Raw genomic sequence first — 22,009 nt, 5'->3', positions numbered from 1 at the left:
CCATCCACCCATTCCTGCTCCCCTGGCCTCAAATTCCCTAACACTAGGGAATCCAAACTTTCAGGGACCAAGGCCCTCCTTTTTCATTGAAGCCTGACAAGACCATTCTCAACTATCTATACAGGTGAAACCATGAGTCCCTCCCTTTGTGTTCCCAGGCTGGAAGTTTAGACCCTGGGAGCTCTGGTTGAGTATTTTGATACTCCTTCTGTGAAGGATCAAAGCACCCACACTTTTGTCTTCCTTCGTCTTCTTGAGTTTCATGTGGTCTATGTGTTGTATCTTAGGTATTTTTAGCTTTTGGGCTAATATCCACTTATCAGTGAGTGCATATCATGTGTGTTCTTTTGTGATTGAGTTATCTCACTCAGAATGATATTTTCCAGCTCCATCCATTTGCCTAAGAATTTCATGAAGTCATTGTTTTTAATAGCTGAGTAGTACTCCATAGTGTAAATGTATCATATTTTCTGTACCTATTCCTCTGTTGAAGGACATTTGGGTTCTTTCCAGCTTCTGGCTATTATAAATAAGGCTTCTAGGAACATAGTGGAGCCTGAATTCCTGTTGTATAATGGAGCATCTTTGGGTTATATGCCCTGGAGTGGTATAGCTGGGTCCTCAGGTAATACTATGTTCAATTTTCTGAGGAATTGCCAGACTGCTTTCCATAGTGGTTGTACCAGCTTACAATCCCACCAAGAATGGAGGAGTCTTCCTCTTTCTCCACATCCTCACCAGCATCTGCTGTTACCTGAGTTTTTGACCTTAGCTATTCTGACTGGTGTGAGGTGGAAACTCAGGGTTGTTTTGATTTGCATTTCCCTGATAACTAAGGATGTTGAATACTTTTTTAGGTGTTTCTTGGCCATTTGATTTTCCTCAGTGGAGAATTCTTTGTTTAGCTCTGTACCTCATTTTTAAAATAGGGTTATTTGATTGTCTAGAGCCTAATTTCTTCAGTTCTTTGTATACCTTGGATATTAGCCCTCTATCAGATGTAGGATTGGTAAAGATCTTTTCCCAATCTGTTGGTTGCCACTTAGTCCTATTGACAATGTACTTTGCTCTACAGAAGCTTTGCAATTTTATGTGGTCCCATTTTTCAATTCTTGATCTTAGAGCGTAAGCTATTCATGTTCTGTTCAGGAACTTTCCTTTATGCCCATGTGCTCGAGGTTTTTCCCCATTTTCTCTTCTACTAGTTTCAGTGTATCTGGTTTTATGTGAAGGTCCTTGATTCACTTGGACTTGAGCTTTGTTCAAGGAGACTATAATGGATAGATTTGCATTCTTCTACATGCTGACCACCATTGAACCAGCACCATTTGTTGAAAATGCTGTCCTTTTTCCACTAGACTGTTTCAGCTCCTTTGTCAAAGTTCAAGTGACCATAGATGTTAGAGTTCATTTCTGGGTCTTCAATTCTATTCCATTGATCTTTTTGCCTGTCTCTGTACCATTACCATGCAGTTTTATCACTATTGCTCTGTAGTGCAGCTTGAGATCAGGGATTGTGATCCCTCCAGAAGTTCTTTTATTAGTTTTCACTATCCTGGGTTTTTTGTTGTTCCAACTGAATTTGCAAATTGCTCTTTCTATCTCTGTGAAGAATTTAGTTGGAATTTTGATGGTGATTGCATTAAATCTGTAGATTGCTCTTGGCAAGATAGTCAATTTTAATATATTAATCCTTCCAATCCATGAGCATGGGAGATCTTTTCTTCTGAGATCTGCTTCGATTTCTTTCTTCAAGGACTTGAATTTCTTGTCATACAGATGTTTTACTTGCTTGGTTAGATTCACTCCAAGGTATTTTATATTATTTCTGACTATTGTGAAGGGTGTCATTACCCTAATTTATTTCTCAGCCTGTTTATCTTCTGTTTATCTGTTTTCATTTGTTTATTTTTTTGAGTATAGGAAGGCTACTCATTTGTTTGAGATAATTTTGTATCCAGGCACTTTGCTAAAGTTGTTTATCAGGTTTTGGAGTTCCCTGGTGTAAGTTTTGGGATCACTCAAGTATACTATCATATCATCTGCAAATAGTGAAATTTTGACTTCTCCCTTTCCAATTTGTATCCTTTTGACCACCTTTTGTTGCCTAATTGCTCTGGCTAGGACTTCTAGTACTATATTGAATAGGTAGGGAGAGAGTGGACATCCTTGTCTAGTCCCTGATTTAGTGGGATTGCTTGAAGTTTCTCTCTATTTAGTTTGATGTTGGCTACTGGTTTGCTGTATATTTCTTTTACTATGTTTAGGTATGGGCCTTGGATTCCTGATCTTTCCAAGACTTTTATCATGAAAGGATGTTGAATTTGTTAAATGCTTTCTCAGCTTCTAATGATATGATCATCTGTTTTTTTTCTTTGAGTTTGTTTATGTAGTGGATTACATTGATGGATCTCCATATACTGAACCATCCCTTTACTCCTGGGGTAAAGCCTACTTGATCATGATGGATGATTGTTTTGATGTGTTCTTGGACTCAGTTTGTGAGAATTTTATTGAGTATATTTGCATTGATATTCATATGGGAGATTGGTCTGCAGTTCTCTTTCTTTGTTGGGTCTTTGTGTGGTTTAGGTATGAGTGCAATTGTGGCTTCATAGAATGAATTGGGTAGTGTTTCTTCTGTTTCTATTTTGTGGAATAGTTTGAAGAGGATTGGTATTAGGTCTTTCTTGAACGTCTGATAGAACTCTGAGCTAATTCTACTATATGGTCTTGAGGTTTTTTTTTTTTTTTAGTGGGGAGACTTTTAATGACTGCTTCTACTTCTTTTGGGGTTATGGGACTGTTTAGATGGTTTATCTGGGCCTGATTTAACTTTGATAACTGGTATTTGTCTAGAAAATTGTCTATTTCATCCAGATTTTTCAATTTTGTTGAGTATAGGCTTTTTAAAAGTAGGATCTGATGATTTTTTTCATTTCCTCAGTTTCTGTTGTTATATCACCCTTTTCAGTTCTGATTTTATTAATTTAGATACTGTCTCTCTACACTTTGATTAGTCTGGCTAAGGGTTTTTCTATCTTGTTTTCTCAAAGAACCAGCTCCTGGTTTTATTGGTTCTTTGTATAGTTCTTTTTGTTTCTACTTGGTTGATTTCAGCCCTGAATTTGATGATTTCCTGTCATCTACTCCTCTTTGGTGTGTTTGCTTCTTTTTGTTCTAGAGCTTTCAGGTGTGTTGTCAAGCTGCTAGTATATGCTCTTTCCATTTTTTTTGTAATCATTTAGAACTATTAGTTTTTCTCTTAGCACTGCTTTCATTGTGTCCCATAAGTTTTGGTATGGTATGTCTTCATTTTCATTAAATTCTAAAAAGTCTTTAATTTCTTTCTTTATTTCTTCCCTGACCATGTTATCATTGATTAGAGTGTTGTTCAGTTTCCCTGTGAATGTGGACTTTCCATTGTTTTTGTCATTATTGAAGACTAGACTTAGTCCATTGTGATCTGATAGGATGCATGGGATTATTTCAATTTTCCTGTATCTCTTGAGGCCTGTTTTGAAACCAATTACATGGTCTTTTTAGGAGAAGGTACCATGAGGTACTGAGAAAAAGGTATATTCTTTTGTTTAGGATAAAATGTTCTACAGATATCTCTTAAATCCATTTGGTTCATAACTTCTGTTAGGTTCATTGTATCTCTGTTTAGTTTCGGTTTCCATGATTTGTACATTGCTTAGAGTGGGATGTTGAAGTCTCCCATGATTATTGTGAGGTTCTATGTGTGCTTTGAACTTTAGTAAGATTTCTTTTATGAAAGTGGGTGCTCTTGCATTGGCGCATAGATGTTCAGAATTGAGAGTTCATGGTGGTTGACTTTTCCTTTGAGGAGCATGAAATGTCCTCTTTATCCTTTTTGATAGCTTTAAGTTGAAAGTTGATTTTATTCGATATTATAATGGCTACTCCAGCTTGTTTCTTAGGACCATGTGTTTGAAAAATTGTTTTTCAGCCTTTTACTCTAAGGTAGTGTCTGTCTTTGTTACTGAGGTGGGTTTCCTGTATGCAGCAAAATGTTGGGTCCTGTTTGCATATATAGTCCGTTAGTCTATGTCTTTTCATTGGGAAATTGAGTCCATTGATGTTAAGAGATATTAAGGTAAGGAGATTGTTGCTTCCTGTTATTTTTGTTATTATCAGGGACATTGTTTGTGTGGCTATCTTCTTTTGGATTTGTTACAGGATTACTTTTTTCTCTTTCTAGGGTATAATTTCCCGCCTTGTATTGGAGTTTTCCCTCTCTTATCCTTTGTAGTGCTGTGTTTGTGTAAAAATATTGTGTAAATTTGGTTTTGTCATGGAATATCTTGGTTTCTCCATCTATGGTAATTGAGAGTTTTGCTCGATATAGTAGCCTTGGCTGGCATTTGTGTTCTCTTAGGGTCTGTATGACATCTGTCCAGGATCTTCTAGCTTTTATAGTATCTGGTGAGAAGTCTGGTGTAATTCTGACAGGTCTGCCTTTATATGTTAGGTGACCTTTTCCCCTTACTGATTTTAATATTCTTTCTTTGTTTTGTGCATTTGGTGTTTTGATTATTGTGTGACAGGAGGTATTTTTTTTATGTTCTAGTTTAGTTGGTGTTCTGTAGGCTTCTTGTATGTTTATGGATATCTTGTTCTTTATGTTAGGGAAGTTTTTTTCTACAATTTTGTTGAAGATATTTATTGGGACTTTATGTGGGGAATCTTAATTCTCTTCTATACTTATTATCCTTAGGTTTGGTCTTCTCATTGTGTCCTGGATTTCCTGGATGTTTTGGGTTAGGAACTTTTTGCACATTGTGTTTTCTTTGACAGTTGTGTCAATATTTTCTATGTAATCTTCTGTACCTGAGATTCTCTCTTCTATCTCTTATATTCTGTTGGTGATGCTTGCATCTATGACTCCTGATTTCTTTCCTAGATTTTCTATCTCCAGGGTAGTCTCCCTTTGTTATTTCTTTATTGTTTCTACTTCTACTTTTAAGTCCTGGATGGTTTTGTTCAATTCCTTTACCTGTTTGTTTGTGTTTTCTTGTAATTCTTTAAGGTATTTTTGTATTTCCTCTTTAAGGGCTTCTACCTATTTACCTGTGTTCTCAATTTCTTTCTTCTTTTTTGTTTTCTTTTTTTTCCTTATTTTTTATTTTTGAACATGAAATGCTTTTATATAGCATGTTTTACAAGGGGAGGGGGTAAGAGGGGTCAGGTGGTGGAAAAGTACAGAATCTTCTTGGCCTGTGCCTTGAAACATGTCATGGTCTATACGGTACACTGCCTTGAATTATGATCTATCTGCTATTCTTCAGAAGATATGGTACACTGCTTGAGTTATGGTCTCCCTGCTATTCTTCAGAAGATATGGTACACTGCTTTGAGTCTATCTGCAGTTGCCAAGCAGGATCTTGCAGTTGCCAAGCTTCAGGGGACATTGTGCAGGTGGGGAAAGGTAGGGGGTGAGGGTAAGGGCGAGGGTCCTGGCTTCTGGCATCTCCCCCTTCTCTGTTTAGTTAGAGAAGGCGTCTTATGATCAATCCCAACTATGTGAGTTTTGAATTTGGATGTCTAATTATGGGGAGTCTTAGACAAGTTCACAACCCCAAAACATTGATGTGAGACGAATCACATTGATGGTCGGAGGCTTTAGGCTGTCGATGATGGGCAACGTCAAGGGACCCCGAGGCGGGTGAAAGGAGGGTGAGAGCCCTGTCTTAGGCCATGTAGGCTGCACCCACTCCCAGCACCACACACTCCTTTTCGGCTGCATTGGGTGGGCCCCTGGGAAGTGGACCTACAATAATCCCGTCATTGGGCTAACTCACAGTCATCCTAGTCCCTCGTAAATGTTCAAGTTACCAACCATTTGTCAGCTTGGGGTGTAATATTGTCATAAAGGAAGGCTCCCCAATGTTAGCAGCCATATCAAGGGCAGCCTTAGTTTAGGAAAAAGCCAATTTTTGTTGGGGTGATCAAGATCTCCTCAATTTCTTTTAGTCTTATTTAAGTCCTCTATCATCATCATTAGAAGTGATTTTAAATCTGAATCTTGCTTTCCTGGTGCGATGGGGAATTCAGGACTTTCTATTGTCGGAGCACTAGGTTCTGATGATGCCAAGTTCCCTGGTTTGCTGATGCTTATGTTCTTGAGATTGCCTTTCACCATCTGGATCTCCTTAGTGCTACCTGCATTGTCTCTGACTGGACCCTGTATTTCCTATTGTCTTGGTTGTATCAGAACTCTTTGGGGTGGATGTTGCTGCTGGGGTTAGAGCTGAAGCCCAATATCTGCTCAATGCTCTGGCGCAGACCTGAAGGAACCAGTGCCCCTGACCAGGAGTGAATTCCTGGGTTCCAGATGGTCCCAGTTTCTCCCTGTTTGAGGCAGGTGTTGCTATCTCCTTACTTAAGATACTGCCAGTGTTAGATCTCCTGATAGCCCTGCTTCCTTTGGGTTTTGTGGGATTGGGTGCAGAGCTGAAGCCCAAGATATGCTCAGTGCTTGGGCACAGACCAGAAAGAACCAGCGTCCTGGGCTAGGAGTGAATTCCTGGGTCCCAGAGGGTCTCAGTTACTTTCTCTTTGTGGTGGGTGTTGCTGTCTCCTTACCTAAGACACTGCTGCATTTAGAGCTCCTCCTATTATTCCTTTCTCAAATTCTAAATGGTTCTTTGAGGAGGGTTTTCACATTGAAAACCTTTCATAAATATTTGTAAGCATGTCTTACAGTTATAATTTTCATTCATAAAAACATTAATTTTAAATGAACTGTTCCATTTATATAAATATTTATGTGTACATCTTTTTTGTATGCCTCAATCAAAAATATGTGTACAGTTCTTAAAATTATAAAAGCATAAAATAAGACATTTAGAAAAAGCATTTACTTTGCAGTTTCCTGACTAACTTGGTAATGTATCATGTAAAGGGATGGGTGAAATGTACAGGACTTGTGTATTTAGAGTGTGGCTTCTTTATATTAATGGGATTTTTTTTTGGACAGAGACAGATGTGTTGAGTTTTTGATCTGTGTTTTAAGGCAGTTGTATAGCTTTATCTACAGACATTATTATTTAAATTAGTACTTCATCACTAAAGCATTTAAATTATGTACAAGGATTTAAACAGATAAAACAAAGTTCTAGTTTTGAGACTTAATTGCCTACCTGGCATGAGGCGGATGCTCTTTTAAGCTCCAGTCATTTTAAAATGGACACTTCTCTGTCTCCATGACAACTTTGTTCCCTTTCCTTTTCCTGTGACTAGAAGATTTTTCCATTGGAGGCTTTTCCCATTCATCACTGAAGAGTATAAGGCTAAATAATAATTGAAAAATCTTGTAGAATTAGAGTTTTCTAATCCCAACCTTGGAAGCCAAGAATAGATGCTAGAATAGCAAGCAAAGTATGTGTCCCCCAGAAGACTTGCCCTGAATATGCTGAAGAGTGTGGGACTGTGTAAGGGTTTCCTGGTTCTTGGCTGGGCATGGGCCTGGAACCCTGAGACTCCAAGGGAGAAACAGCAGGGGTTCGGCCAAGTCCCCAGAACCCAGAGTCCTGACTCCATAGACCTACATTGTTCAGTCACGTAGGCCATTACAGCCCCTCCCAAAGTGCACAGGTGTGACTACAGGTATCAGGCCCTAGGGATTTACATACCAATGAAGGCCAGAGGGTGGAGCAAATTAAGCATTCTTCCCCAGACCCTCCCTCCTTCTCCCTCTGTTTAACCCAGGTCTGCCCTGAGTTTCAGGGGGCACATATCCTGATCCAACTTTCACAGCATGATCAATAAACTTCTTCCACGGATTCCACATGTCTCCTGGAAACCTGGGACTTCCTCGTGTATGTGGGAAAACTCCACCTTGGGAAAAGCCTCTGGGACCCCCACTGCAGCCTATTTACCCACATTTGGCACAATCAATGTGGAGCCTAGAACAGCCATGCAGCTACAGAAGTGAAACAAGGTAGCCGAACAGCCATCTCTCAGCCAAGCAAGTATAACAGGCAAATGCTTTCCACAAGGCATGGCACCAGGGCTGTCACTGTCTCTCTCTCTCTTGGCAAGTGAGCTGCCAGCCAAGCTCACTTGTCCCCATCTCTGTTTTGCTGTGGCCCCCCCACCCAGTGGCGTCTGGAGGCTCCAAAATAGAGACATCGAAACCTGGGTCCACCTCAGAGCTCTAGCCCACCTTTTGGAATCCAAGACTGAGTGAGAATTCCCCATGCTGTGTGAGGCCCCGCTGTGCTTGTCTGGTGCTGTGAGGAATTGACTCAGTGAAGATTCCATGCTTCTCCCTTGCTGACTGAAGCTGCAGCTGCTTAATCTCTCATCTGGAGGACTTCTCTGTGTTCTAGCCATGGGGACCCACATCTTCGAGCAAGCTAGCCAGGCCACTGAGTCTGCTAAGCAAGTACAGTAACCAAATCTCTCCTGCAGGTGCTGTCAGGGCCTCTTTCTTCTCCCCCACCTCGTTTCTCTCAGCTGTGGGTTGGCCGGTCACATGCCCACATGCCCCCAGTCTTGGTCCTTCTGCATCCTCTCAGTGGTCTGAGAGCCCAAGAGCTTGAGACTGTCAGTCCCTGGCTGCCTCAGGGCCCAGGGATCCCCAACCCCCTCCCCCCTCATTTTCTCAGCTGTGTGTCAGCCGGTCACATGCCCACATGCCCTCAGTCTTGGTCCTTCTGCAGCCTCTCAGTGGTCTGACAGCCCAAGGGCTTGAGACCACTTGGTCTCTGGACACCTTCTGGCCCAGGGATCTCCAGTCCAAGAGCTCTGCACCACCATGGAACCAGAATGAGTGAGAATTCTCCATGCCGGATGGGACCCCACCACACTCGCCTGGTGTTGGAGGGAATAAACTCAGCCAAGATCCTGTGTGCTCCTGCCATGCTGAACTACAATACCAGCCTACCAAGTCGTGACAGACACACGGACCTACAACGCAACAGAGACTCACACCCACGCGTGTCCATGCATAGGCCTACATCATTCCCTACAGGTGGTAGAGGATTCCGACATAGCCTGCTTCAAGAATACACCCCTGCTGGCGTCGGCCAAGAACCTCTCCATGGAACCATGAGTAACTCCAGCCTAGCTCACAAGACTAGGCAGGTCTCTCTCTGTCCCCCTTCCTCTCTCTTTCTCTCTCTACGTGTTTCAGACCAGAGTTTTCTCTCTGACTCTTAGCTACCACTAGCTCCTGCCTAGTTCAAAAGACTAGGTCTCTCTCTGTCTCTCCTTCTCCTCCACGTGTTCTCCAGTTCAAGGGCAAGATGGCGGCTCCCTAGCCTCCACTCTGCCCATCCCCCAGCTCCACAGAGAAGGCTCCTTTACAGAGAACAGCTGTCTTTCAGGCCACAATGCCCACCATGACTCTTGTTCTAAGACTCTTTCCCTTGGGTGAGAGATTCTCCTTTCGTTTTGAGCTTTCAGAAGCTCCAACTTCAGTCTTTAGTGCACAGCCTGCTGGCTTAGGCTTCTTTCTCTCTTTCTCCCCACATGTTCTCCAACTCAACAAGATGTCGGCGACTCCCTAATCTGTGCTCTTTGTCCTTCTCCCAGGGGTCAGCCTTTCACACTCTGCCTGCTAGCTTCTCAGGAACACTGGCTCTGAACTTCAGTCCCCAGTGATTTTCCCCTCAGGGGGTCAGTCTTTCACAGGCTGCCTGCTAGCCTAGCATAGACTTCCGCGACTCCTCCATCATTTGTGGCCAGTTCTGGCTTGCCTGAAGCAACAGGGCTGGCTCCCTGATTGCTCTCTTCCTCGCTTCACCTCCTAGGTCATTTGCGACCAGCTACAGCCCAGCTGGTTTGCCTGGAGCAGCGGGACTGGGACCCTGTCTTCTCCCTTCACCCCTGTGTTCCTCTCAGTTTCTTTCTTGTGGCTAAAAATGCCAGGCTGGGCCTAAAAGAACTGTGAGCACTGCCTGCCAGCTTCTCCCAGGAGAATCCAGCCTCCACGTGTCTCTTTCCCATAACCCAGTCTGTCACACAGAATTTCACTCATTCTAACTCTGACTTTCCTATCAAGCCTCTATGTATCTAGCTTTGAGCTTTTCTTCAAGGTTTGCCTTCATTTTCTCCTCTACATTTAGGATTCCTAAGAAAAACAAATGGGGAATACACTGGCCTCTCTGCTAGAGCACCCAGCCACCACGTGGCAGCCCAGCCTCCACATGGCAGGATAGGTCCATTGCCCACTGCTTCTAAAACTGCCATTAATGTTTTTTCTCTCCAACAGGAAGCCCTACAACATCATTCATGCTTTTCAACCAAAAATTTTCTTGTTTTTGTTAAATGTTTCCTTTTCTCTCTAACACTCATATGTCCAACATTTTTTTTTTCAAATTTTTAAGACTTCTTCAAGGTTCAAAAGTCATTTAATCTACTTCCACAGGTCAAATCAATGATGCTGACTACCATTTTTCAAACCTTAATTAACAACTAGTTTCCTTTTATAGACAAACTGTTGCTGCCAATCCCAGATACATAATTAACATGATGTTTTTCTTCCTCAGCCATCCAAAAGAGACTCCAAGGTGCCTTCTAAGACTAAAATTTCCTCAAGCACCTTTGCTTTTCCAAGATCTTAATGACAGACCATGATGTGCTTGCTCCCCAGTGACTTAATGCTTACTACACACCCTTTGCAGACATACCCCTGCTGGTGTGCTGCTTCCCTGTTTTGACTATCACACAGGTGCTCCCACAAGTCCAGTGGAGACAATGCAACCTCCTGTAACCTTCCTAGGATGCCATGCTATCTCCTTGCAGCCACACCACCTGACTGAAGACTCCAGAGACAACAATGAGACCCAGAGAAACACCAAACTCTAAAGACTCACGCCAAGATCCAGAGACACACGCTAAATCCTACAGAAGACAGATACAGACCTTAGAGCTACAGATGAACTCTTTTGCCAAAGTCAAATAGCTAAAGTTACATGTTAGTGAGGAAAACTTAATGTCTATCTAGATTAGTCAGATGTTATTACCCTTAAACTGTATCAACTAATTGATTGATTCAATGATCCCTTGCCTTCCCAACCCCCACTTTCCACTCTCCTTATCCTGTGACCTAATTCTGCTAACCCCTCTGGCCTACATGGTGTTTTCTTTTGGCTTCCTCATCCAAAATTTTCACCACAGATGACAGTGACCCCCCTTTTAAAAAAAAGTAAAGGGGAGGAGATGTGGGACTGTGTAGGATATCCTGGTTCTTGGCTGGGCATGGGCCTGGAACCCCGAGACTCCAAGGGAGAAACGGCAGGGGTTTGGCCAAGTACCCAAAACCCAGAGTCCTGACACGCAGTCCAGTCTCCATAGACCTACATTGTTCAGTCACGTAGGCCATTACATCTCCTCCCAAAGTGCACAGGTGTGACTACAGGCCTCAGGTCCTAGGGATTTACATACTAATGGAGGCCAGAGGGCAGAGCAAATTAAGCATTCTTCCCCAGACCCTCTCCCTTCCTCCCTCCCTATTTAACCCAGGTCTGTCCTGAGTTTCAGGGAGCGCACATCCTGATCCAACTTTCACAGCATGATCAATAAACTTCTTCCACGGATTCTACATGTCTCCTGGAAACCTTGGACTTCCTCGTGTATGTGGGAAATTTCCGCTTCAGGAAAAGTTCTAGGACAGGCATGCTGCCACCAGGTGCCGGACCTGCCACTATGGTCCACACTGTGTCCCCATGCCGCTGCATGGGATGAGCTGCTGTGCCTGTATGCGCGAGTTTTTTCCCTTCAGAGGTGTAGTAGTGAGATATGATCTTGGAGTTAGGGACTGTAAATAGAGTGGAAATGTATCCTCTCATGGTTATCTTGCAAAACCAAACATAACTTTTCTTTTTTTTTCATGACTTAAAAAATAATATGACAGAAAAACTAAGAATAAGGTTAAGAATGTTAAACTTTCTGTTTTACTCCAAGTCAGCACAGAAAATAAATAGTATAAACCAGCATGAGTTCATCTCAGGCCCTGAATACAGTAGATTCTCAATCACCATTTTACATAATGTACACTTAGATGAAAGCTTTCAACCTCAAATTGACATAGCTTTTAGAATAATGGAGAATTAATGTCACATTAAATGATATTAAATGCAGCTTTTTGGTTCTGCAAAGCATTATTATACCAAATATATATACATATATACATATATAAATATATACATATTTAACTTTTGTTCTGGGGATCTTGTTGGTTTACTCATTGCTTTTCAACATTTTTCTTCTCCTGTTGCAGATACCTCTGAAATTAAGCAGACAAGGACTTCTTCAACCAGCAAAACCCATTGTTCTAAAGGTTGTGCCAAGAGATGCAGTCATAACTGGAGTGTGACTTTCCCTCAAGGAGTTCTATTGTATTTTTCAAGAAGGCAGTGTCTAAGAACGTTGAACCTTTTAATTTATCTCATGAATTAATTCCAAATAAAAATGGGGCTTAATTGAATGGTCTTGATTCATGGTTATAGATTCAGTACATCTATCGATCTTTCTCAGTGTCTATACAAATTACCATCTAATATAAAGGAGATGGCAAGTCAGTGACAGAACATGAAATTCACCTTGACTGGTTCTTATTGGACCATTACCATCCACATCTGGTTGTTGTAAGGGGAGAGTTTCCCGTGGGCTGCTAGAGTGCAGAGAGCACAGGGACAGGCGGAGAAGGCTTCTCCCCGCCCCCGCATGAGTTTTCCACTTACACAATGAGTCCAGAGTTCCAAGAAACATGTGGAGTTGAAGACTTGGAGATTTATTGACATGGTGATGAGTCTGAATGATGATGTGCTCTCCCACAAAATGCAAGGAGAGGCCCCCTTATATTGGGGAGAGGAGGGGCTTGGGAGGTGACTGTGCTCTGGCCTTTAGGTAATCTAAATCTTGAGACAGAGACCTGTTCCCCCGCCCTCTACCTGGGCCTTACATGACCCACTGCATGTTACATGGAGACCTCGTGTCAGGTCTCTGGGTTTTGGAGGCATGGCCAAACACCCCAGGATTTCCACAGCTCCACAAGGAGCTGGCTGCACAGGCCATGAGGAGAAGGCACTGGAACCGCCTAGGCCAAGTGCCTGTTTGGGCTCAGAAATTGGATGCCAAACTTCCATGAGGAGCACCTGTTTGAGCTGCTGCTGTGACAGCAAGTGACTAAGCTGGCAGAGGGTGTCCACTACTGCATCAGCTGCCCCCATGGGGATCCCGGCAGTCCCCGCCTGTGAACCCTCCCCCACCTGAGGTCTCCAAACCCAGCAAGTCCCGCCAGCCAAAAGACTAACCAACTGCAGTACATGCAGAATGTAGTGGTGAAGACACTCTGGAAGCATCAGTTCGCCTGGCCTTTCTACCAGCCTGTGGATGCAATCAAGCTGAACCTGCCTGATTATCATAAAATAATAAAGAAAAACCCAATGGACATGGGGACTATCAAGAAGAGACTAGAAAATAATTATTGCTGTGCCAGTGAGTGTATGCAGGACTTCAACACCATGTTTACAAACTGCTATATTTATAATAAACCCTCAGATGACATAGTGCTAATGGCCCAGATCTTAGAGAAAATCTTTCTGCAAAAGTGGCCCAGATGCCTCAGGAGGAAATTGAACTATTGCCCCCTGCTCCAAAAGGCAAAGGCAGTAAGCCAGCTGCAGGAGCCCGGAATGCAGGTACACAACACTTGGCAGCTGTGTCTTAGGACTCCCCAGCAACCCCCTCCTAGAACATAACCCCCACTGTATCCCAGACACCTGTCATTACTTCCTCCCATATATCAACAATCACTGCAAACGTCAGTTCCAGTCCCCCCACTAGCTGCACCACCTTCTCCTGCAGTACTCATCATCCCTGCGGTCCCTTCCACACCACCTGTAGTCAAGAAAAGAGACTTGAAGTGAAAATCAGACACAACCACACCCACAAAGTTCACCATCATTGCCAGTCGGAGTGAGTCTTTCATGTCACTCTCAGAGCCCAAGCGAGCCAAGGTAGTGGCCTGAAGGGAGAGTGGTGTCCGCCCCATGAAACCTCCCAAGAGGGACCTGGAAGATGGTAAGGTCCCACAGCACATGGGTAAAAAGAGAAAACCGTCCGAGCACCTGCACCACTGTGACAGCATCCTCCAGGAGATGCTGTCCAAGATGCATGCTGCCTATGCATGGCCCTTTTACAAGCCAGTGAACGCTGAGGCACTGGAGCTTCATAGCTTCCATGACATCATCATGCACCCCATGAACCTCAGCACAGTCAAAAGGAACATGGATAGTTGTGAGTATCCAGATGCACAGGGCTTCGATGCTGATATCTGGTTAATGTTCTCGGTGTACAATCCTCCAGACCATGAAGTGGCTGCTATGGCCAGCAAGCTCCAGGATGTGTTTGATATGAGGCTTGCCAAGATACCCAATGAGCCCATGGAGGCACCTGTGCTTCTGGCTCCCACAACCCTCATTGTGAGCAAAGGGGCTGAGCCAGCCACAGTAGAGAGGAGAGCTCTTCAGATTAAGGCAGCTCAGTCTCAGAAGAGGAGGGAGCCACTCGTCTGCCATAGCTGCAGGAGCAGCTGGATGCTGTGCATGAACAGCTGGCTGTCTTGTCTCAGGCCCCAGTGAACAAAGCAAAGAAGAAGAAGGAGAAGAATCAAAAGGAGAAGAAGAAAGACAAGGACGAAGACAAAGAGGAGAAGCACAAGGCCAAGTCCGAGGAGGAGAAGGCCAAGGCAACTCCAGCAGCCAAGTAGGCCCAGCAGAAGAAGGCTTCTACCAAGAAGGCCAATAGCACAACTACAGCCAGTAGACAGCTCAAGAAGTGCAGCAAGCAGACGTCTGCATCCTATGACTCAGAGGAAGAGGAGAAGGGCCTGCTCATGAGCAATGATGAAGCAGCAACCTGCTGCCCGGCAAGAAGCTAGAATGTGTGGTGCACATCATTCATTCTCGGGAGCACTCACTTCAGTACTTGAACCCAGACAAGATTGAGACTGGCTTTGAGACTCTGAAGCCAAACACTCTGTGGGAACTTGAGAGACATGTCAAGTTGTCGGTGGTGTGGACTCGCCGGCGAGATCACACAGACACCAAAGTTCTTCAGCAGATCTTTATTACGATGTTATAGAGAAAAGACCTGCTGGGAAAAAGCCGGCTGGTGGAAACCGGCTGGGAGAAAAGGCCCCGAGCCCCGGGAAGGTCCTGGTTAAATACCCCCTGGAGTGATGTGTACATACCTGGTTGGTTAATTGCCCATAAAATCCTATATGCCCCGGGAAGGGCTTGTGACTTCGCGCACTTTCCCCTTACACAAAGACAGTAAATTACAGAACTTGTGAGAGCATTGGATTGCCAGAGATGTCTCTGCTTTCCACGGCTCTCTACATCTCCCCCTTTTTGTTTTAAATGAGAATCACAGGCACTGGCCATTTCCCGTGTCTTAGGCTAGTTGACGTTTTTCCATAGCCAGCACCAAAGAATGGTGAGCTCCCTGTCTTAGGCTACGAGGGTTGTGCACCCACACCTGGCATTCATTGAATGTGCACCCCAGGTTGTGGCCACTTGTAATGCCCGTCATGGGGTAAACTCACACCACATGGTGTATCTCTGGCATATGGCATCAACCTATTCCAGTCGTTGGGATCAATGGCAGCTGGCCTGGAGACGAAAAGATAGAGCTGTCCTTGGTCTGTCTGGCACGGTACCAATCAAACTCAAGCCCGATCAAGCAGATTCCATTATGGGGGAATAAGCGATCAAGGACTAATAGTTTGATACAGTCTCTCCCACCTTACCAGGTGCAATGGAAGCAAGACCTCTGGGTGCAAAGGCTAGGGGAAACCGAGAGAGATGCAAACACCCATCCCTGTGCAATGGAGTCACCTCCTAGGGGTGCAAGGGCTGTTTGTCTCAAAATTCAGGTACCAGAGCTACACAGACAAGGACCAGTCAGACTAAAACTCCTCACTGACCCAGTGTAATGGGCTGAGCCCTTGGGGTGCAGTAGCTGAGGATCTGTTTGCTGGCTATTTCTTTAGCATAGACAGCCAGATTTAGGGAGATGAACCTTGTTCTAAGGCCACAAGTGCTTGGGTAATCACGACTTTGTCACTTTTCTGTTGAACTCTGAGCTTGCAAACCAACCAGAGTATGAACACTAATCCACAACACAGGGTTGTACCAAACAGGCCTACTCCCACCCACTCCTCAAAGAAAGAGAAGGCCGAAGAGATCCAGGTGGAGAGTCCTTCAGTCAGCGAAACGTCCACACGCGTTGAGTTGATGGCTGCCACCGCTGCTTGCAACTTCTTGAGAAGTTCATCAAATCCTTCTGACCCTTCTCCTGTTAGGTAACCAGACAATTGTCTGGACAAATTAGCTGCTCGAGTAAAGTTTTCATATTGAACACTAGTAATACAGAGTGCTCCCAGACTTCTTTCACATCCCAATTGTGCCAATTGAAAGAGGATATCTATTCTTTCTTCTACCAAGTCTAGGCGCTGATTAACAATCATCAATCCGCCTTTCAATTCAGCATTAGCAGAAGTATGGAAGTTGCCTGCCTCTGTCACTGTAGCGGACAGCCGATTTAAGGCTGCTGCTGTTTGGACTTTGGTTGTCATAGCAATCCCAGCAGCTGTAGCTGCAATGGCAGTGACTGATATCGCCGTTATTATGGCTGCAGTTATGCCAAAGTCTCTTTTTTGTCTGAATAATGACAGAGTAGAGGGTGTCTCAACAGGAACAGGAACCCATCGTGGCACTCTGGCAACCATGGCACGTTTAGCTTGTCCAACAGCCCAACACTGAGACATCATGCATGAATCATTAGTGCATTTTTCAAATGAGGAATTGGAAAGAATAAACAAGAAAGGTGGAAAAACACACACTGGTGTAGGTGAAAATACTGTTTGATTTACAATAATCCTGTTAACTCCAGTAATTAACTGAATAGGATTTGTCAACTGAGGGATCAGATCTGCACTCTGTTTCACCATAGTTTCATTAATAACTCCTGTAAAGGATGTTCTTCCTGACGCTCCGCCCTGGAGAAAGGCTAGCGAGTTGAGGTCGGTACAACTGCCATTAACTCCACAGAGTAGCCATTTATGAAAAGGATTCATACTAACGCTCTGTAGAAAAGGACCCTTTCTCATTACCGCGTCAGCTCCAGGATCTCCCAACATATTGGGTGAAAAGGAAAAGGTTTCATTGGTATCTGCCCATCGTGTTACTCTGGATTGACAATCAGACCAAGGCAGAACAGCTCCCTCATCTTCTAGACTACAAAAAGGAGAGATCTTAGGTTGATGAGGATGCTCTCCATCAATAAGTTTGGGTGATAAAAATGTTCCATCTATCCAAATGGCTGGTTGCAAAAAGGACTGTGAGAACTCTTTGACATAACTATTGTCCTTTTCATTATCATTCCTTTTAGTTGTTAGTTTAACCCAGCTTCTCTTTTCATAAAACCACCCCAAGGTTCTCTTCGAGAGAGTTATACAGTTTCCTGTCTCAGTAATCTGAAAACAGAGAGAACCCCATTCAGGCAAGGAACGATTTTCTCCCAGGGGGGCCTGCGTTTTATCATAGGGAAGATAAGGCAGCCCCATGGTTCTATTAGTTGTAAGAAATCTTGGAAACACCATGGCATCATGTCTAACAGGTATAGGTTTAGGAAAAGCAGATAATATAGCCCATCGTTGTTCTCCCCATATACTAGGAACCCAATTTTGGAGGATCCAAATTAGGACTGGAAGCATCTGCAGATGAATTCTTCGGAGTGTCATCTTCAGTTGTCACGAGCCTTCGCGTCAGTCGCTCTGGTAGCCAGAATGGATTGTCTTCTTCCTGTGGAAAAACACAGACAGCTCCCCTGGATCTAATTAATATAGGATCCGGGCCATTCCATTGTCCGGTCAGGACGTCCTTCCACTTGACCATCTCCTTTGGCCTATCAGGCTCTAAACAATGACGGTCAGCAGCCGAATGGCCCTGACTGTCCAAATTCAAAAAATTGAGGGTAAAGAGAGCTACAGAAACAGTGACTCGTGGCACTGAGGGTAGAGCCTCCTTGACTCCCCCTTTTTGTTTTAAAAAATAATATTTAAGAGTGTGATGAGCCCGTTTTGTAATGTCTTGTCCTTGAGGATTGTATGGTAGACCTGTCAGGTGAGTCACCTCTATTTGGCAACAAAATTGTCCAAACTTCTGAGACGTATAAGTTGAGAATTTTAGGCTTTCCCCAGGCACTCCAGGCCTCAAGGTAATGTTGGATAACATGTGTTGTCTTTTCTCCCTATAAAGGGGAGGCAAAAATGATTCCAGAACAGGTGTCAATAGAAACATGTAAATATTGAAGTCTCCCAAAGGATGGGATATGGGTAACATCTATTTGCCATGATTAATCATGTGTAAGTCTTCAAGGCTTAACACCATTATGAAAATTGAGGACACTGAGAAGAAGTTTTTGTTATTTTACTTGTTCACTTTCTAGAAATATTAAATTATAGTCTCAAGCTATTATTATTTTGATGATATAAAGAATAAGATTGTATGGCTAATTGTTTCTATACAGTCTATAATTTGACTGGTATACAAATCTGTTCTGGCATTGTCCTGGGTTCTAGGCAATCCAATGAACCCTTAAATGTCTTGTAAAGAAACAGTACATGTTTCTTCAATTAAGCTGTATTTTTATAATTAACTGTAAAATTTGAGAATTAGTAGTATCTAAAAGGGCAACAATTTTAAGCAGTTATAAACCATGAGCCATATACTGGCTATGAGTGTACCAATTGAAAGCTTGAATTTTCAGCATTTCAAACAGTGTCTACAGCACATAATTTAATTATTTGTGTTGAAGCAAGGGAAAATTCAAGAAAATGAACATGTGATATAATTACATATACTGTCTAATAAATTGATGCGGCATCTGTAAATATAGTAAATATTTTTTCTATGGGCTGCATGTAAATTTATAGGAAAAACAAAAGCATGTATAGAGAACAACTGTTAACAACTTGTCTTATGGATAATGATTATCAATTTTGCCTAAAAACTTTGCCAAGTAATAGGTCAAATATCATTATTTTCCAATAACCAACTTAATTTTTATTTGGAATAAAGAATTAGCATTTCATCTAAAATATTTTCAGGATTCTATCTTACAATCTTGTATTAATACTGTAATAGTTTCATAATAAGATGTTCAAACTTTACTTGTAGATAGATGAATCTACATTAATGGTTTCTTTGGCCAAGGTCTGTTGTGAGCACATGAGTAGCAATAATGTAAACAGCCAACAATGTATCATGGTCTAGATAATTTATCCTTTAATGACCAATAGCTTATTCTATACCTTTACAAAGCTATCTATTCCTCATCAGTTAACTGTCGAGGGGAATTAGGATTTGTATCTCTCTTGAAAAACATCGAACAGAGGTTCAAATCCTCTTATGGTTAGTTTAAGATGAGGTTTTAGCCAATTAATATCTGTTAACTTGATTTTTAAGAATCATTAAAAGTAAACCAATTTTTGTATGTACGCCTGTAAGCCAGAAGAGGGCGCTAGATCCCACTACGAATGATTGTGAGCCACCATGGGTTGCTGGGAATTGAACTCTAAATATTTGTAGTTGTGAGCCTAGCCTTTAACGGCTGAGTCATCTCTCCAGCCCCCATTATCCATTCTTATTGGAATTTTCTGTGTCACAATCTGTTTAAGATGTAACTGAATTCTCAAATATTAAAAACTCATTGTATTAGAGTAAGGGCGTACAGAAAAACTCCTTTTAGAGATATCAGTTAACAAAATGAATAAAATATACTGAGAGATTTAAATGTTTAACTTCTGTATTAAAGCAATAACAGATTTTTATATAAGACTATTAATCATTCTTTGAAGCAGCCTTTTAATGACATTGTTTCATGGGCTCTCAAGAATCACTAGTAAATTTATTGGATTTAAATTCATCACCTTTACCAGGATGTAAAGGAACAATAAAAACAATCTCTCAAATCTATAATAATTCTATGTATTTACTAGAATGGTAACTGACGTAGGCAAGACAGGCTGTAATGTCTCATTAATTTCATAAATCTTAAATTTGAACTTTGTTTTTGGTTTAGCTGAATAAGCAACTCTTTTTAGTTGAATGAGGGATCAGACAAACGCCAAGTTAAAGGCACTCTTGTCTTTTAATAATTGTTACATCAGCCCCAGTATCTATTAATTCTTATTGGGGAGAGTAGCTTTTATTGTATTTTGCCAAACATTCGGAGCTATTGCCATAGCGGCAAATCTCTCAAACTTCATGGCTGTAAAATTAGCATCAAACCCATGCTTTTGAACTAACTCAGCAAGTTCTTTAATAGAAATATATTCTACTGATGTGTAAACGCAACTTCTTTCTGTAGCTTTAAACTCTGGAAAGGCTTGAAACATCTTTCTTTTTATCTTCCTCTGAAAAGAAGGTAGTTGCACCGCGCTTGTCTGCATAAGGCAGCGGCGGTGCGCTCAAAATTGCAGCAGGGAGTGCTGCCTGAGAATTCCAGGGGGGCGGGGGAGCTGTAAGTGCGCACTTTCTAATCCCCGCCTCCCTTTGTTCTCTAGTCTGCGGCTGCAGCCACCCACGTGAATGGAATCCTTCCGCCTCAAAGAGGACTACTTCTTCATCTCCTTCTGCCTCATAACGGACTATTTTTCCAACTCTCTCTGGTTCTCGCTTGGAGGAACCAGACCTCCCCGATTCATATTCATATAATTTCAGATCTTACAATTCCTCTACTGGATATAGAGGCTTTTTCTTCGTAAAAGAACTCTCCCAGGGACTCGTCCGGCCCCTACTTCCCTCCCGCAGATCTAATGTCTGGGGAATCTCTGTAGACATGTCTACCCAAGCTTCTATTTGAGCTTGTGAGCGCTTTCCCAGATTCAGTTTCTGGTAAGTTTCTATCCTGAATCTCTTTCAGTATCTCCTGACTCACCACAATAGCTGAACTATACTTTTGATCCTGTAATTTCCACAATGAGTGTGTGCCTGGCCTCAACTTTCCATTCTGCTGTTCCTTAAAGTTTTACTCCGGATGGGAGGGCCTCTTTTCCGCAGGGTACCTTTAAATCCCCGGGTTTGTGGCACCACTTATGTCGGTGGTGTGGACTCGCCGGCGAGATCACACAGACACCAAAGTTCTTCAGCAGATCTTTATTACGATGTTATAGAGAAAAGACCCGCTGGGAAAAAGCCGGCTGGTGGAAACCGGCTGGGAGAAAAGGCCCTGAGCCCTGGGAAGGTCCTGGTTAAATACCCCCTGGAGTGATGTGTACATATCTGGTTGGTTAATTGCCCATAAAATCCTATATGCCCCGGGAAGGGCTTGTGACTTCGCGCGCTTTCCCCTTACACAAAGACAGTAAATTACAGAACTTGTGAGAGCATCGGATTGCCAGAGATGTCTCTGCTTTCCACGGCTCTCTACATCAAGTCTCGTTTACAGAAAAAGCAGAGGAAACCATTGTCAACAAGCGGGAAGAAGTAGGCAGCCAAATCGAAAGAGGAGCTAGCTCAGGAGAGAAGAAGGAGCTCGAGAAGCAGCTACAGGATGTCAGTGGACAACTGAACAGCAGGAAACCCACTAAGAAAGAGAACCCCGGCTCAACTCCCTCAGGAGACCTGTCAAGGCTATGCACGAGCATCTCCTCTGAGTCTGCAAGCAGCAGCTCCAGTGGATCGAGTTCTGAGTGAACTCGGACTGGAGCAGAGCTGGACAAATGGACGTGGTGCACACCAACTGCAGTGTCCCCTCCTAAGGTTAATATACTTTCGTTCTGTGGTGTGCAGGTTTTCTTTTACTTCAGCATTATGATCTCTTCCAGTTGTGCTCCAGTAAGGCAGAAGCCTCGTACGTGCCCCAGACCCCACAAGAGGGCCGAGCTTTGCAGGGGAAATGTCTCTGCAGCTGGGTTTAGGAGTTTGGAGACTGCGACTGGGATGCTAACATGATGGAATAGACA

The 22,009-nt window shown here is 43.0% G+C and overlaps 1 pseudogene; it reads left to right on the top strand.

Moving 5' to 3' along the window:
* Positions 1–8,796: 8,796 nt before the first annotated feature.
* On the top strand, positions 8,797–21,740 carry LOC114611353 (annotated as a pseudogene).
* The last annotated feature ends 269 nt before the right edge of the window (positions 21,741–22,009 follow it).

This window comes from Grammomys surdaster, unplaced genomic scaffold, assembly GCF_004785775.1.
Source record: "Grammomys surdaster isolate TR1022 unplaced genomic scaffold, NIH_TR_1.0 126109, whole genome shotgun sequence".
Classification (NCBI taxonomy): Eukaryota; Metazoa; Chordata; class Mammalia; order Rodentia; family Muridae; genus Grammomys; species Grammomys surdaster.
Note: the sequence above shows the minus strand (reverse complement) of the source record. Positions and strands in the feature narration are given on the sequence as shown.